At 38.6% G+C, this 18,925-nt stretch overlaps 1 non-coding gene across 1 annotated transcript; it reads left to right on the plus strand.

The window, feature by feature from the left end:
• Positions 1-5,895: 5,895 nt before the first annotated feature.
• LOC114377695 lies at positions 5,896-6,002 on the plus strand. Its single transcript, XR_003659134.1, has one exon. It is a non-coding gene; the product is annotated as a small nucleolar RNA R71 (small nucleolar RNA).
• Positions 6,003-18,925: the final 12,923 nt, after the last annotated feature.

The following is an 18,925-nucleotide window of genomic DNA, read 5'->3' on the forward strand; positions in this document are numbered from 1 at the left end:
TTTACTTGAAAGGTGATCATTTTAAGGCGTTGGACCTTAAAAATGATCCATTTTACTTAGTAAGAAACAGAAATGATAAACTTTCAAAATCCTATTTTTGTGGACGAGCTTGACTAGGCGAATCGATTTTAGCCTTAGTTTCACTTTAGTTATTAGTCAATTCAATTAAGAATGAGAAATCCCAAAGAGAAAACGTCCGATTGATTTTCCGCTTTATTTTACTAAAAGGTATTTTTTATTATTATATTATTATTTTACCTCTCTTTTTTATTTCAACCGTGGTTACGGCACGACCGAACGGTCGGAATTCATTTTAACCGAAATTAACGGATGATACAATTCAAACGATCGGTGGAAATTTATTTTATTTTTAGATTAAGCAAGAAATGACTTAAATAAATGGCTTAAGCACGTCAAAAGGGGGTATAAAAAGTAAATGAAAACGAGAATAAAAAATACATGAAACAAAATGTGGACCACCACGGGTACATAGAATGAATTGAAAAGCTCGGTTTGAGGTACTTACCCGTTGAAGACTGAAGAAAATGAAGAACGAACGATGAATCTTGAAAAATGGTCGAGAATCTTCGCATAATTACTCACGGAAACGTTACGGAAGCACCTCGGCTTGGATTTTCTTCACGGAACTAATTTTCCTCAGCTATTTCGAGAGAGAGAGAAGTGCCTAAGGGGCTGAACCCTTTTCTACTTCACTTCTCCCCCTATTTATAGAAAACTGGGGGAGAAGCTTGCCACCCAGCTCGCCTAGGCGAGCAAGGTTGCTTCCTCCAGAAGCAACAACCTTCTGGAGGAATCTTCTGGAGGGCCCAAGTGGGCCTGGTTGCTATTTGCACCCCCATTTTTACTAAATACACCCCCTGCCTTTTTTTTGGTGATTCTTTTTTCGTAAAGTTACGGAAACTTACGAATTTCGTAACGATACTTGTTTTCTTTCCGTAATGTTACGGAACCTTGCGGATTACATAATCATCCCCTTTTTTGACTTACGGAATGTTACGGAACCTCACTATTTGTGCAACGATGCTTCCTTTTGATTTCCGGTGTGTCACGGAACCTTACGGATTGTGCATCAATATTTTCTTTTGATTTCCGGCACGTCACGGAATTTCACAAATTGCCTAATGATGGGTGCCAAGCACCTCAAAATGACCAAACACAAGTTGCATGCCACCAAGCAAAGGTCCCCGGACGAAATTTGGGTATGACAAGTGCATAATAAGAAAAAAAATAAGAAAATAAAAAGAAGTAAAGATAAAATTTAAACATAAAGAGTAGAACCAAGAGTCTCATCATTCTTTTGCCATTTAAGATCTTATTCACTCAACTTTATTGTTTTTTTTTCATTTTTTTTAAAACTCTATATCCTTTGAGAAACGGCATTTCATTCAGCATGTCCAACATTTAACCAATATACAATGTACATCAAGTATGGCCCAAAATACATCATGAAGTATAGCCAACAAAACAAGTTATCCAATGAAATAAACCCCCCCCCCCCCCCCCCCCACACTTATTCCCAAAATAATTCCAAAGCTCCAAAATTCCTTAAGGATATGGTGATATCATGGTTTTTCACTTAAGGCTTGTAGTGAGCTTCAAAACAAGGAAAGGGAAACAAGGCTCAAAAGGGCTATCAAAGGAATTAATTCAAGGTAAGTCCATTTGGCTAGAAGCTTATAAGAACAAAATTGCCTCAATCATTTCCAAATATGCATGTGAATTAGGACGCATCAACAAGAATCAAGCCAAGGCTATTGTGCAAGCAATCAATGGGGCAAAACACACCAAATGATTATGATGATGGATGGCTCAAATTCTCACAAAGGTAAACTCATCACTTTCAAATTGAGCTTTCAAAACTATCATGACATGTAGAGAAGAATCAAGGATTTCAAGTCACAAAATGTCAAGAACTTTTATTTTCAAAACAATTACCCATTTCTTGAACATATCCTATAATTCAAAGAAAAACATGCAAAGTCGTACATGCACACAAAATTGACCCAAAATATTAAACTAAAAATCCGATGAAACTAACAACATTAACAAATTAACACAACTAACAAATTAACAAAACCAACAAAACTAGCAAAACCAAAGAACACTCCCCCCCCCATACTTAAACAACACATTGTCCTCAATGTAGCACAATTAAAAGATTAAAAACAATTAAATCATCAAATAGAATCGGACAAGTGTAATAAAAGCAAAGAAGGAGATAGGAAAAGAAAAACTCCCTAAGTCATGGTGGAGGAAGAGTAGGGTGGAGTAAGGAAGTCTCTTCCACCACTACGTCCACTAAAGAAGGGATCGTGAGGAATGGCTTAAGTCGATGTCCGTTGACCTTGAAGCTCTTGTTTGTGGAGTCGCTTTTGATCTCAACTGTACCATAAGGAAAAACATTAGTAACAACAAAAGGACCAATCCACTTAGACCTCAACTTACCACTCATGAGTCCAAGCCTAGAATTATACAATAACACTTTTTGCCCAACCATGAAGTCCTTTTTAACTATCATGCTATCATGGAACTTGTTGGTCTTTTCTTTGTAGAACTTGGCATTCTCGTAGGCTTCTAGGCGGATTTCATCTAACTCACTCAGTTGCAACTTTCTTTCCTCACCAGCTTGATCCATAGAGAAGTTGCAAGTCTTCACTGCCCAGTAAGCTTTGTGCTCAATTTCCACTGGAAGATGACATGCCTTTCCAAAGACAACCCGATAAGGAGACATTCCTATGGGTGCTTTGTAGGCAGTCCAATGTGCCCAGAGAGCATCATCAAGCCTAGTACTCCAATCTTTCCTGCTTGGCTGCACAATCTTCTCTAAAATTCGCTTGATTTCCCGGTTAAAAATTTCTGCCTGTCCATTGGTCTGGGGGTGGTATGGTGTGAATACCCTGTGTACCACCCCGTACTTTTTAAGCAGGGCATGCATTGTCCTGTTGCAAAAATGGGTTCCTTGATCACTAACAATTGCTTTAGGTACTCCAAACCTGCAAAACAGATTAGACCTGGCAAAGTCTGCGACAACTTTAGCATCATTAGTTCTAGTGGGCTTGGCTTCCACCCATTTTGAAACATAGTCAACTGCAAGGAGAATGTAAACATAACCAAAAGAGACAGGAAAAGGGCCCATGAAATCTATACCCCAGACATCAAACACCTCACAGAATAGCATAGGTTGCTTAGGCATTTGTTGTCGCCATGTAAGTGTATTTCCTGCTCTCTGACACTGCTCACAAGTGCTGCAGATCTTCCATGCATCTTTAAAGATGGTGGGCCAATAAAAACCACAATCAAGCAGATTGAATGGCAGGGGAAAATGGTCCTTTTTGGTCAATGAATGGCAGGGGAAAATGGTCCTTTTTGGTAACCTAGTTCAGCCTCCTATAGTCAATGCAGACTCTCCAACTGTTCTGCACCCGAGTAGGAATTAGCTCCTCCTTATCATTTTTTATCACTGTGAGGCCGGTCCTCTTCGGGACTACCTGGACGGGACTCACCCATTGGCTGCCGGAGATAGGATAAATGATTTCAGCTTGCAAAAGCTTGGTTATCTCCTTCTTCACTACATCAAGAATCACCGGGTTGAGTCTTCTCTGTGGCTGTCTTACTGGTTTAGCTCCATCCTCTAAATTTATTCGATGCATACATGTGGATGGGCTAATACCAGGAATGTCCGCCAAGGTCCAGCCTATAGCCTTCTTATGCTTCTTGAGAACTGACAACAACTTCTCCTCTTGCTCATCAGCAAGGGAGGCAGATATAATCACTGGAAAACTCTTGCTATCATCCAAGTAGGCGTATTTTAAATTTGATGGCAGAGGCTTCAATTCTGGTGTGGTCAGCTGGACAGTGGTAGAAGGAGATGGTTTCTCAGCCTTTACCTCATAAAGAAAGTCAGAGGTATGTGTACTTCCTGAAACATGGTTAGTCCTATCTGACTCTATAAAATCAATCTCAAGAGGTAAAACACCACCACCAGACATGCAATCAATATCACTCTCAGATTCACTCTCAGCATCAAATTCAGACATATGATCAAGTACAATTTCAGACTCAATGCATGAAGAGTGAGAGGCATGCAGATTAGAATAAAGATCAGTCATGTATTCATCAACAACATGGTCAATTATTTCAGCACGAAATACAAAAAGATCTTCAGATGGGTATTTCATAGCATCCAGAATATTAAAATGAACAGTTATATCACCAAACTCCATGGATAGTGTGCCTGCATAAACATCTATCTTAGTTCTAGCAGTTTTCATAAAGGGTCTGCCTAGAATGATGGGAACTGGTCCTTGAGAAAATCCATCTTCCATATTCAAAATATAAAAATCAACAGGGAAAATCAGTTCACCAACTCTAACTAAGACATCTTCTATGAAACCAACAGGGTAGGCAACACTTCTATTAGCTAAATGAATTACCACATCAGTTGACTGCAAGGGACCTAGAGATAGAGAATTAAAAATAAACAGAGGCATAACACTAACAGAAGCTCCTAAATCTAGCATGGCATTTTCAAACTTACTATTCCCTATAATACAAGGTATGCTGAATGTACCTGGATCTTTGCATTTTTCAGGAATTTGAGGAACAGATTTACCAATCAATGCGGAGACATTTCTGCCCATGCTAATCCGTTCACTTCCTTTAAGCTTCCACTTATTAGTGCACAGTTCCTTCAAGAATTTGGCATATCTTGGAATTTGCTTTATTGCATCCAACAGAGGTATGTTTACCTCTACTTTTCTAAACGTTTCCAAGATCTCTTTCTCTGCCTCTTCCATTTTTTTGTTGGAAACTGCTCTTGGAGGGAATGGAAGAGGGGGAATGTGCTGCTTCTGCAAATCAGAATTACCTGTGGAAGAAGATTCACCTGCACAGAAATTGTTAGGTAAATTTTTGTCATCACCTTTTTCTGGAGTAGAGTGAAGTTTGGCAGGTTCATTTGCAGATGAGGAAGGTGCTACTGGTTGAGGTCCTTGACACTGCTTTCCCGACCTCAATGAAATGGCACTGACATTTTTGGGATTTTGGACAACTTGAGAAGGCAACTTGTCAGAATTCTGGGACTGTTGTTGATTCAATTGGGTAGCCAATTGTCCCATCTGATTAGTTAAGCTCTGAATGGAGGCTCTGGTCTCTTGCTGTAACTGCATGTTCTGCATAGTCATTTGCCTCACAAGTTCTTCGAGGGAAGGTTGTGGAGGGGCCTCAACTGTTGGTTGTTTCTGGGGTTGTTGCTGCTGTTGGATTGGTGGAGGAATGTATGGTCTGCTTGGGCCAGCAGCATTTTGGAAGGAAGGAGCAGGCTGCTGTTGTTGTTGCCGAGGGCTGGACCATCTGAGGTTAGGGTGATTCCTCCATCCAGGGTTGTATCTGTTGCTGGAGAGGTCATAATTGTTCTGTTGTGGTTGATTTTGTTGCTGAGGTTGAGGAGGTCTATTATAAATATTTGCAGCATAAGCTTCAGGCTGCTCAATTGCTCCAGGTTGCTGCATGGAAGGGCAAAGGTCTGTATGGTGGTCAGCAGAGGAGCACAAACCACAAACCCTTGCGACAGGTACAGATTTATGATTCAAGGCCAGCTGGGTTACCAAGTTAACCAATGCATCTAGTTTTCCTTCAAGCTTCTTAGTCTCAGATGATGCAGCTGAGTTTGTAGCTACCTCATGCACTCCTCTAATGACTATGGCATCATTTCTGGCGCTAAACTGCTGGGAGTTGGAAGCCATCTTCTCAATTAAATTCCTGGCTTCAGCAGGAGTCATGTCTCCAAGGGCTCCACCACTGGCAGCATCTATCATACTTCTCTCCATATTACTGAGTCCTTCATAAAAATATTGGAGAAGAAGCTGCTCCGAAATCTGATGGTGAGGGCAACTGGCACATAGTTTCTTAAATCGCTCCCAGTACTCATAGAGGCTCTCTCCACTGAGTTGTCTAATACCTAAGATATCTTTCCTGATGGTTGTGGTCCTGGAAGCAGGGAAAAATTTTTCTAAGAATACTCTCTTAATGTCATCCCAGCTCGTGATGGACCTTGAAGCAAGGTAATACAGCCAGTCCTTTGCCACTCCCTCTAATGAATGAGGAAAAGCCTTCAGAAATATGTGATCCTCTTGGACATCTGGGGGTTTCATGGTGGAGCAGACAATATGAAATTCCTTCAAATGTTTGTGCGGGTCTTCACTTGCAAGGCCATGAAACTTTGGAAGCAAATGAATCAATCCAGTTTTAAAAACATATAGGACATCCTCATCAGGGTATTGGATGCACAAGCTTTCGTAGGTAAAATCAGGTGCAGCCATTTCCCTTAGAGTCCTCTCACGGGGTGGAGGTTGTGCCATGTTCTCAGAATGTGCAAAATCAGAATGCTCAGAATCAGAATGCTCAAAATTATAATGCTCAAGATCAGGATGTTCAAAATCACCAATAACAGAATGCACAGATTCACCAGTTATGGAATGCTCAAAATGATCAAAAGGTATAAAATGATGCCTAACTAATCTGTGAAATGTCCTATCTATCTCAGGATCAAAGGGTTGTAAGTCAGATGGATTGCCTCTAGTCATACACTACATTCAGCATGCACACAATTAGTTGCCTTGTCATGTAAATAAAGGTGTAGGTTTGAACTACAGCTACCCTCAAATGATATCCAAGTGACTTGAAATTTTGTGAGCAACCTTATAAAATGATGAGAAGATAGCACAAAAAATTTCAGACAAAAATTCAAAGTCTAACTATGAAAGCTAAAATTGGTAGGTTAAGAAAAATAAGTGAATAAAACTTGAAATATAAAAAACTTTTGACAGAATCGCTTTTCTTGAACGATGGAGACCTCAGCCAGCCTATGGCGGGCTGTCACGGCGTAGGAAGTTTTTTTCTACCCCAAATGCATATATAATACTTGCGATTCTGATAACCGGAGCAAAAGTTATGGTCGTTTGAAGTTTTGACAAACACAAAATTTGCTAGTTTTTTGGAACTTTCAAATCTGACCAAACTAAAGGCTCTAGCTATTTTCCCACAAAATATGGATTAAAAGAAGTTACCACAAAAAAATTCAGCCAAAAATAACAACCCTAGCTACTAAAACAAAAAATCACAAATAATTCAGCATGGGTGGTCGCTAAAATCCGTCGCTAAGGGATTTCAACTACTACTCTGGTTTGCCGCAAGCAGAAATGGTCGCTAAGTCCGTCGCAAAACACTATTCACAGCAAAACACCCAAAACTGAAACAGGGGAAGCGCTTAATGGTAAAACTGAAATAGAACACACATTAAACAAAATACCAGGACACTAAACAACACTAACACACATACTAACAAAATACTAACAATTAAACATAAAACACGAAAGGATTAAACACACAGCACTAGCTAGCTATTATGAACCTTTGGACACTGCTCCCCGACAACGGCACCAAATTTGATCGAGGTCGTACCCAAATCAAATAAACATGAAAATGAAGTAACTAGGAAGTGATCCTAGGTCGTTTCCCAACGAGCAGTGACACACCAATTGTTCATAATATACTTGCAGTAACAGTAACGATTGGGGGGGGGTTTGTTTGTTTTGTGATTAAAGAGCAGAACAAGTAAACTGGAATACGAACTTACTAATATTAAAAACGGGTTGTTTCCTTTGATTCAGAAGCCATTCTCTTATCCTGGGTTATGGAGAATTCGTCCCTGACAGTCAACCACTTAATCCAACCCTATTTCAATTTACTAAGCGAAAATCAACTTAGGGTTGTCAATACGTGATTAGACACCACATACACCAGTTAGCCCTTCGTCCATTAAGCATGAACGCCAGTTAGGCTCAGAGGCAATTAATCGAACACGAAGCGTGCACTGATTAATATTCACGAATTTCAGATAACTGGTGAAGGGAAAACTGCCAGGAAACCACATTACAAGCAAAACCTCAAAGAGAGTTGGGCTTCGTCCTCAAAAGGAAACAACACCAGAAAATCTAGCCTTCCATGGATTCAAACAGAAAATGCAAAGGAAACATGAAGCAGAAACGCAAATGAACAGAAACGTAAATGAGACAGAAACGTAAATGAAAGTAGAAGGAGAAGCAAGAATGAACTCGTAATTAGAAGCAGAAAACGGAAATTTGCATTAAGAACGAAAATCGTAACAAGGGAACAGAAAAATGTAAAAACCTAAAACCAAAGCTCTGAATAATGAAAATAGCATAACAGAATTTTTTGCACGAATCCCAAGGCTGCTATTTAAAAAGAGTCACTCAAAGTCATTGGGCCCTATTACAATACTCTGGCCCAAAACGAAATAAACACTGAACAACATAAAATAAAATTGCGAAATTTCCTAATTAGAAATTAACTAAGGTAAGCGCTGCTTTATTTGCCCTCTTCAAGTCCACAACCAAAATCCAGATTAAGCCCAATGTTTCATTAATTCCTGAAATTAGATTAAAAACATCAAATTAGCTAAATGGGCCCAAATAATAAAACTGCCTAATTAATTGACAATTAAGACCAATCAGTAATTAAAATGGTGCAAAAAGGGTTTAGAAAATAGAAGAAAATGATGGCACATCAGAAGTCCAACAGGGTCTTGGAGTTGCTAGCTCTGATTACGGGCCTCTGTCGATTCTACGGGGTGCCTATCGCCCCCAGCAAGGTCATCAGGCCCCCTACTAATCGAGCTTTCATCAAGAAGTACTGTGCCCCCAGGCAGGCGTAAGGTGAAACACCCCAGCAGCTTGGGGACGGCCGGCAGCGGGCAACAGACGCTCTGCCACCACCTCTAGAGTTCACCTCAGCTCATCCACAAAAGGTTAGAGCGTTGCCTATGACACATGGCCGACCAATAGGCGACCAAGTCCAAGGCCAAAGGTAAGCAAAGTACTGGGTCAGTGATCGACAAGTCATAAGGCGTCCAGCTCAAGACGTTAAAGAAGCGCTACTAGGAGGCAACCTAGTACCTTTTGAATCTATGCTTGTTATTTGATCACTTTTTATAGTAGGACGCACCTAGTTGCTCATGATCCTGGGAATTTAAATAAAACAAGCGCAAGCTCGGAAGGTAGTCATACCTCACAAAATATATATATGTATGCTTAGGTAGAAAGTACCTTAGATATGCATGTATGTAACAAAAAAATACTTCACAAAATATATATATGTATGTTTAGGTAGAAAGATACCTTAGATATGCATGTATGTAACAAAAAATACTTCACAAAATATATATATATGTATGTTTAGGTAGCAAGATACCTTAGATATGCATGTATGTAAACAAAAAATACTTCACAAAATATATATATGTATGTTTAGGTAGAAAGATACCTTAGATATGCATGTATGTAAACAAAAAATACTTCACAAAATATATATATATATATATATATATATATATATATATATATATATATATATATATATATATATGTCTGTTTAGGTAGAAAGATACCTTAGATATGCATGTATGTAAACAAAAAAATACCTTACAAAATATATATGTGTATGTTTAGGTAGCAAGATACCTTGGATATGCATGTATATAGCAAAATACCTCATGAAAAAAAAAGGAAAAAAAAAACAAACAAGGAAAAGAAATAAACACATGATAAAAAGGAAAAGAGAAAAAAGAAAAATAAGTTGTCTAGCTGAAAAACAAACATGCTTTTGAAAAGAGATGACTTCCAACTTTTCTTTGAAAAATTTACTGATCATGACTAGTTTTTGGAAAAAATGTGTATACACCTGAAGGGTGAATGCTGTGAAAATTTCCCGAAGACCCAAAATGGACTTGGATAAATGCACAAATTGATAAAAGAACATATTTTGGAAACATTGGGTTGACTTAAAATAGATGAAATGAATCCTGAGCCCTAGCATCACATGACCATAAAAGTTTGACACTTGAGTGTCCGCATAGGTGCATGCATGACTAGTTTTGCATATAATTTCCAAATCATCATTGTTGCATTTGTGTCATGGAAATAATGTGGGACAAACCCTTTTATCCTTGAACCAAACCAAAACCTGACATATATCATGTCCAGCCGTGCTACAAGCCTTGAGCCAAAATCCCAACTTACCATAAACCTTGCCCTCGGAAGAAAACACAAAAAGAAGGAAAATTCCCAATCAAAGAAAGGGAGAAAGCAAAAAAGGAAAGAAAATTCCCAATTAAAAGAGGGAGAGAAAGCAAAAAAAGGAAAAAAAAGAAGAAAGAAAATCCCTGATCAAAGATCGGAAGAAAACAGAAGAAACATGGAGAATGGTCTTTGGACCAGACAATATCTGAACAATACAGAATTGTCACCAAGAAAACAAAAAAAAAGAGAGAAAGGAAACCACGACCTAAAGTGGCCCTCTCCTTTTGATTACCAACCAAAATCCTGTGCGTCGGTGACTTTTTCGCCCCGCACAAAACAAAAACAGAAAAGGAAAAGGCAAAAACACTCAAAGCCAAATTTCCCACCAAAAAAACCCATTCCCAAGAAAAAGTCCTATTGATCCATGAACCCGCATGTAATCTTAGATTTGATAGGAAATGATTTGCAAAATCAAGTCATGACATATCTATGGTTCGAAATTAGGATGAAACACTTACCTGTGTGAGATTCATACACTTTGAGTGATTTTCTTCTATTTTTGTTGGACCCAGTGTTTCCTCTAAATGGTCATTTAGAAACGAAATGCTAACATCCAAAATCTCATTTGTGGTTATGAGAAGATTTCATCAGCATACTCCCCTTCCCCGGTAGACACATTGTTTTTCATCCAAAATATGTTGCTCTGATCAATTAGAAGTTTTGTCTCTTAACTAAAGCATGTTCGCATTTTAGTGAAGAAGACACCGAGACTATTTTTAGTCTCACAAGTTATCCAGAACTACGTAGGTCTGAATTCCTCATTTGAGGATACGTAGGAGCAAGAGCCTCGCTTTTGTCGGCCGCCCCACAATTTCTGTCATATTGACACTGGAGTCATGTGGCAAATGGAGATACCCAAGTGGTTGTCCGCACTTTCAAAACTTTCTTTTGCTATTTGTAAGACAAAAAGCCTGATAGCATGTAGAGACTAACGTCGTCTTCTGCATCCTTCGTCAATCGTGGCCCAACAAGCCCATTGACACGCGGAGATTTACGTCATCTTCCGCGCTCACAACCGCGCTCACAAGATCTGTCATATTGACATTTGAGTCATGCTGACGGGCGGAAATACCCGAGTGGTTATCCGTATAAATATTATTTTGCTATCTGTAAGACAGAAAGCCTGATAGCATGCAGAGACTAACGTCGTCTTCTGCACCCTTCGTCAATCGCGGCCCAACAAGCCTGTTGACACGCGGAGATTTACGTCATCTTCCGCGCTCACAAGATCTGTCATACTGACATTTGAGTCACGCTGACGGGCGGAAATACCCGAGTGGTTATCCGTATAAACATTCTTTTGCTATCTGTAAGACAGAAAGCCTGATAGCATGTAGAGACTAACGTCTTCATCTGCATCCTTCGTCAATCGCGGCCCAACAAGCCCGTTGACACGCGGAGATTTACGTCATCTTCCGCACTCACAAGATCTGTCATACTGACATTTGAGTCACGCTGACGGGCGGAAATACCCGAGTGGTTATCCGTATAAACATTCTTTTGCTATCTGTAAGACAGAAAGCCTGATAGCATGCAGAGACTAACGTCGTCTTCTGCACCCTTCGTCAATCGCGGCCCAACAAGCCCGTTGACACGCGGAGATTTACGTCATCTTCCGCGCTCACAAGATCTGTCATACTGACATTTGAGTCACGCTGACGGGTGAAAATACCCGAGTGGTTATCCGTATAAACATTCTTTTGCTATCTGTGAGACAGAAAGCCTGATAGCATGCAAAGACTAACGTCGTCTTCTGCACCCTTCTTCAATCACGGTCCAACAAGCCGTTGACACGCGGAGATTTACGTCATCTTTCGCGCTCACAAGATCTGTCATACTGACATTTGAGTCACGCTGACGGGCGGAAATACCCGAGTGGTTATCCGTATAAACTTTCTTTTGCTATCTGTAAGACAAAAAGCCTGATAGCATGATGAGACTAACGCCGTCTTCTGCACCCTTCGTCCATCACGGCCCAACAAGCCGTTGACACGCGGAGATTTACGTCATCTTCCGCGCTCACAAGATCTGTCATACTGACATTTGAGTCACGCTGACGGGTGAAAATACCCGAGTGGTTATCCGTATAAACATTCTTTTGCTATCTGTGAGACAGAAAGCCTGATAGCATGCAAAGACTAACGTCGTCTTCTGCACCCTTCTTCAATCACGGTCCAACAAGCCGTTGACACGCGGAGATTTACGTCATCTTTCGCGCTCACAAGATCTGTCATACTGACATTTGAGTCACGCTGACGGGCGGAAATACCCGAGTGGTTATCCGTATAAACTTTCTTTTGCTATCTGTAAGACAAAAAGCCTGATAGCATGATGAGACTAACGCCGTCTTCTGCACCCTTCGTCCATCACGGCCCAACAAGCCGTTGACACGCGGAGATTTACGTCATCTTCCGCGCTCACAAGATCTGTCATACTGACATTTGAGTCACGCTGACAGGCGGAGATACCCGAGTGGTTATCCGTATAAACTTTCTTTTGCTATCTCTAAGACTCAAAGCATGATAGTAGGCTGAGTGGGTAAACGCGTAGATACATATTCTGCGCCCTTTATCATTCAGGAACAACAAGCTGAGTGGATAAACATGCAGATACATGTTCTGCCCCCTTTATCATTCAGGAACAACAAGCTGAGTGGGTAAACGCGTAGAAATAGATTTTGGGCCCTTTATCATTCAGATTTCGCAAGTTGGGTGATAGACGCGCAGAGACAAATTTTGCGCCCTTTGTCATTCCGCACACCTTTTCGCCACCCAGAGGCGATCGTGTCCAACAAAACGCGGAGACAAATTATGGTCATTCTGCGTCTTGTATCAACCGAGAGGAACAAATTCGAAAGTATCGGGATGATGTGTCGGTACTGATCATTTTCAGATTTTTGCAGGTTCCGCTGACAGGAAGGTTCACTAGCCGAAAGGTGTTTCGCTCGAACGAAATTAGTGTCTTATCTTTACTTCCCTTTTATCTCCAATAAAAGACAAGTAAAGAGGGGCAACTGTCATACCCTAATTTCATCCGGGGACCTTTGCTTGGTGGCGTGCAACTTTCATTTAACCATTTTGAGGTACTTGGCACCCATCGTTAGGCAATTTGTGAAGTTCCATGACATGCCGGAACTCAAAAGGAAGCATCGTTGCACAATTCGTGAGGTTCTGTAACATTTCGTAAGTCAAAAAGGGGATGATTATGTAATCCGCAAGGTTCCGTAACATTACGGAAAGAAAACAGGTATCGTTACGAAATTCGTAAGTTTCCGTAACTTTACGAAAAAGAATCACCAAAAAAAAGGCAGGGGTGTATTTAGAGAAAATGGGGGTGCAAATAGCAACCAGGCCCACTTGGGCCCTCTAGAAGATTCCTCCAGAAGGCGGTTGCTTCTGGAGGAAGTCACCTTGCTCGCCTGGGCGAGCTGGGTGGCAAGCATCTCCCCCATTTTCCAATAAATAGGGGGAGAAGTGAAGAGGAATTTCGTTCAGCCCTCCTGGTAATTCAAGAATCACTTGAAATTAGTGAAAAAAATTGGTTCCGTGAAGAAAATCTGAGCCGAGGCGCTTCCGTAAGGTTTCCGTAACGTTTCCGTTGGGATTTTTCGCGAAGATTTTCAGCCGTTCTTCGACGTTCTTCATTCGTTCTTCATCGTTCTTCGGTCTTCAACGGGTAAGTTTCCAAATCGAGCTTTTCAATTCATTCTATGTACCCGTGGTGGTCCTCATTTGTTTTTTTCGTGCTTTTATTTACATTTCATTTACTTTTCGTACCCCCTTTTGACGTGCTTTAGTCATTTGCTTAAGTTATTTTCTCGCCTAATCAAAAAATAAAATAAATTTCCACCGATCATTTGAATTGTAATATCCGTTAGTTTCTGTTGAAATGAAATCCGACCATTCGGTCATACCGTAACTACGTTGGAAACCAAAAAAAAGGGTAAAATAATAATATAATAATAAAAAATATCTTTTAGTAAAATAAATCAAAAAAAATCAATCGGACGTTTCTCTTTGGGATTTTTCTTTCTTAATTGAATCGACTAATAACCAAAGTGAAGCTAAGGCTAAAATCAAATCATAAACCAAAACTTTTGACGTTGCCTAAAAAAGCCATTTTCAAAGGTCCAAAGCCTTGAAATGGTCTTTTCCGCTTTTATCGATTAAGTGTAAATTTCGAAAGGGCTAAAATCAACATGTAGCTTTATTACCTCTTTCAAAAATAAAGAGAACATTAATGGTCCAATGCCTTAATGTCTTCTCTCTTTTCAAAAGAATCGAAAGTTTGTTTAACGGTCCAACGCCTTAAATAACCTTTCATTTAACAAAAACATATCTTGCAAAAAGGGTAAAAACAACTTAACCAAACACTTTGTTCACAAAGAACTACGTAGGTCTGATTTCCTTATCGCAATTAAGGAATACGTAGGAGCAAGGGAAACACCCTCGTCGACCGCAAAAAGATAAAAATATAAAAAGGAATAAAGACGTAAAAGGAAACTTAAAAATTGAAGTCATGTTTGCACATTTAATTAAAGGCTGCCGTCTCGTGTGACGGACGCGTGGGGTGCTAATACCTTCCCCGTGCATAAATACAACCCCCGAACCTTTCACTTAAAGTTCGTAGATCACGTCTTTTCCAGTTTTTCCGACGTTTTCCTCAAATAAACGTTGGTGGCGACTCCGCGCGTATTCCTTTCTTGGAACACGCACCTGCGAGTCACGCGTCGCCCTCCCGCCGAAGGGTAGGTTGCGACAGTCATCTAGACACGCTTAGGCTATTTCCTTGGGGATGGTACCACATTGCATTTGAGAGTTAAGGTCAGTTGCATGCATCATACTCAGCATGATTGATTGGAACTATGGACGGATGATGACTATTTGTTGAGTGTGTGTTGGACTAATGAATGTTTGTGTAAGCTTATGATATTTGTTAATGTTTTCTTACTAATTGTGGTTATTTGATCTTTCTATTAATTTCTTTTATAATAAACTCACCCCTCATAATTTTTGTACTGTGTGGTTGGTACCTGTGATGATCGCGAGCCTTTGTTCGTGGGAGCAAAATGACAACAGTAGAGTACGAGAAGTGAGATTCTTTTATAGAGCCGCTGAGCCGACGTGATGACGTTGGGATTATTTTGGGAGAGAGTTGTGTTTTGTTAATCAACTCCTCCGTAGTTGGTTCGATGATTCTTTTTGTTGAATTAAAGATGTAGATCACAAATTTAATTATATGTATGAACAAATTTACTTTTCGTTATGTGAATGGTGTGTACTGAGTTACTATTCCTATATATGTGTGTGTGTATTCACTTAGGTAATGGTGTATTGTTTGGTGAATGTATATCGAGAAAAAAAAATTACGTTCATTTTTCATAAGCAAATTAACGAAGTTTTCATTTAAAAATTAAAATTCTTGCGGTTTAGAGTGGTGATATCGTAGCGACGAGGCAGTTCGTTACAGAAGCTATTTCTTGGAAAAGTGCCATGTAGACACTTACAACTACTCCTACCTTAGTGATAGAGTGTGTCATTTTTTTGTAAGGCTACTTGCTTGATTATGTGGTTGTTTTTTTTGCTCTCACATTCTTAAGAATATATGTAGACCACTTACATATATGGCGACAATGTTGTTGTTGTGATTTTCTCCCTAAAATAACAAGAGATCTTTTAGTATATGCACTTGCATGTTTGTTGAAGAGAGAGATTATAGAGTCCTAGCTAGACTAGAATTTAGCATATCATTATGGAGTGCATTTTGGTAAATATACTAACCAAAGGTTGAACTGTTGAGCTTTGAGAATTTTAGTTACTCACTTGTTTGGTTAAGTCTTTTGATGTTTTGGATTAGTGGGAGTTTGAAATTGCATTTAATTATTGATGAGATATGTGATTTGTTGATGTCACTTTTAATACCATATCTCTTGTGGCATCATTGAGATGCTTGAGACCATTGTTTTTGGAATTACGTATTTGTCTTATTTATTATGTTTTCCCTTATCCATCTTGTGTATGAAATGTGGTTTATTGGCATGTCTAATGTTTGTCCCTATGAAATATAATTTTTGGCATTGTTAATAACTCATTATTTATTTAGACATAATTGATATTTCATTTTAATATTTTTTGGTCTCCAATAATTAAATAATGTTATCCAAGTGGGAGATTGTTGGAATTTTGTGGAATAACATTGTTTAATTATTAGATTAAATATATAATTGTTAATACCAATTATGTAAATAAAATATATGGTATAATAATTGATAGATATTAGTTTTGGGCTTATTATTTGAGTGTTCCTATGATGGGTTAGGCCTCACTCGTTGTCCAAACAAGGGGTCTCTGCTCTCATCTGGTGGTTATAAAATTGTTTTCCCATTAGACAATTTTATAGTAGCACAACATTATGTGAAAACCTTAACCACTAGGCAGAGAGTAGTATCATTTAGTGTTCGGGATCTAATCGTGGTATTAAGGATGAATTACATCTCCTCTTCAGGCACACGTCTCTTACTCTATTATGATTGTTATTAGTTGTTATATAATGTTATAATTGTGCATCATTTTTTCCTAAATTTCTATCAATTGGATTTAAACTCATAAATTTATTCTTAAATTTATTTATCTTACATTTGGTATTAGAGCTTATTTTATGTGATTTAGAACTTGATTATTAAATTATTAAATATGTTCTTTTACGCATCAGTTGTGTGATAATTATTAAATTCATCGATTTTGATTTCAATTATCTTTCATTTGGTGGTTTAAGAGTTTCTGGTTATGATTGAGGTGAATTTCAATTATGGTATTTTCTAGTTAATAATTAATTGTGTTGTTGGGAAATTGCAATTACTATCAATTGAGTTCATGCTTATCTATTGTTCTAGACCTTATTGTGATAGTGTGTCTGCCATTCGCAACAACTTATTTTACTAATACACTGCATCTTAACTATATTTACGAAATTCAAAATTGTATTTTCAACTCTAACTAGTATATATATTAATATAATACTAGGTGCTTTTCCTTTTCTATTCAAAAAGTTATTACACATTGACATAATGTTATTAGTTTATTTCATTTTACGCAATTCAATTCAATTCATGTTGGGTTTTGTTTCGACTATTGGAATATGTTATTTTGGTATGCTTTTAAATTTACTTCTATTTATTTAATGTTCATTGCTATGAATATTTGATATTTGTCTAGTTATAATTTAAAAGCTAGAATAGAATGCCTTAATTTATAGTTATTATTGTTTAAGTTCAAAACATATGGGAATGCTCTTTTAATTGATTTATGACCAGTAATGATGCTCTTGTGATGCATTTGCTTATCGAATGGATCATGGTTTTGGACAAGAGAAAATTAATTATTGTACAAGAATTTTCATGGATTATTATAAGTCATTGTCGCCAAAGTGGGACCATTTATATTGATTCATGAAATTTTTTTTAATAATTTGAGGAATACTTTTGGTCTTTGCATGTGATTGTCTGCCCAAAGGGGGGGGGGTTGTTGTGTGTTTGGGTTGAGAGTTAAGAATGGATGGAGTTATTGGAGAATGCATCAAGTTTAGAGATTCGTCTACCCAAAGGGGATATTTTTTTGAACTTTGTGTACGCTCATGGATTAACCCATTTGAGGTATTGGTTTAGGTTGTAGCCTTGGTTTGTGCATTCTGCCCAAAGGAGAATGTGGTATTATATTGGCCTCACATTGATAATTGAAAATTGATGTTTAATGTATTTCTTGTGTTATTTGATTACTTGATTGATTTGGATGAGTTGAGGTGTTGTGTGAATTAGCTATGTGTGATTGCTTCATGTGGATGTTAGGTTATGTGGAGTTTGATTTACCTATGTTGAAATTGTGATATTTCAAGTTTTATCCAAAACCTGTTTTGGTAAAATCACAATCCTGAACTCATTAACCATTGGATCGACTTCAAATTTGGACTATAGGTTCCTAACCCAAATCTGCATTCTTTAATTGTTGAAATTTGCAAAATAACATTTGGATATCTCACTTAGTCCAACAAGCACGCTGAGCACAGTTCCAACCCGAGGAGATAATTCACTCTGCGAGATCAGCGCGCTAAGCACAATTCCAGCCAGCAGAGAAATTGCGCTTAGCACGAAATGTCATGCTCAAGGCCAAAATTTGAATTGCGCTTAGCGAGATCTGTAGATTATAATTACATTCTTCAGCGTAAAAATAATGTTTTAGCTCTTTTTCTCTCTCTAAACTTCCTCCCAAAAACCTTAACCCCTCCACCCACGACCACCGGTGACACCCACGAGTCGTTGTTGCTTGCCATCAAACCACTGCACGGAGAAGAGTACTTTAATTGGAGCATAATTATTAGAATCCACCTCAAGGATTCGGTAGAGAACAGAGCTCTCAACCCTTCCTTCGTGGTTTCTACGAGGTAACCATGACTCCCTTGTCTTCTCCTAGTTAGTTTGATCTTCTCTTAGTATCTCTTGTGATTTGGGCATCGTAATAAGATGTTTTACACTTCCTTTGAAAATAAGACGTTGTAGGAGTTACCCTTTATAAAATTGATGTTTTTTTCGTGACCTTTGATGAACCCTGGTCGCATTGGCATGATCAGAATTTCAGAATGACGTCTTTGGGATGTAGACCCCAAAACACCTTTTAGCCCCTTTTAATTTGACAGAGGTATTTGACCCCGAATGTTAATATTAACCATGTTTTTGAAATCTATACTAAATTGGC

This window comes from Glycine soja, chromosome 11 (genome assembly GCF_004193775.1).
Source record: "Glycine soja cultivar W05 chromosome 11, ASM419377v2, whole genome shotgun sequence".
NCBI classification, from domain to species: Eukaryota; Viridiplantae; Streptophyta; class Magnoliopsida; order Fabales; family Fabaceae; genus Glycine; species Glycine soja.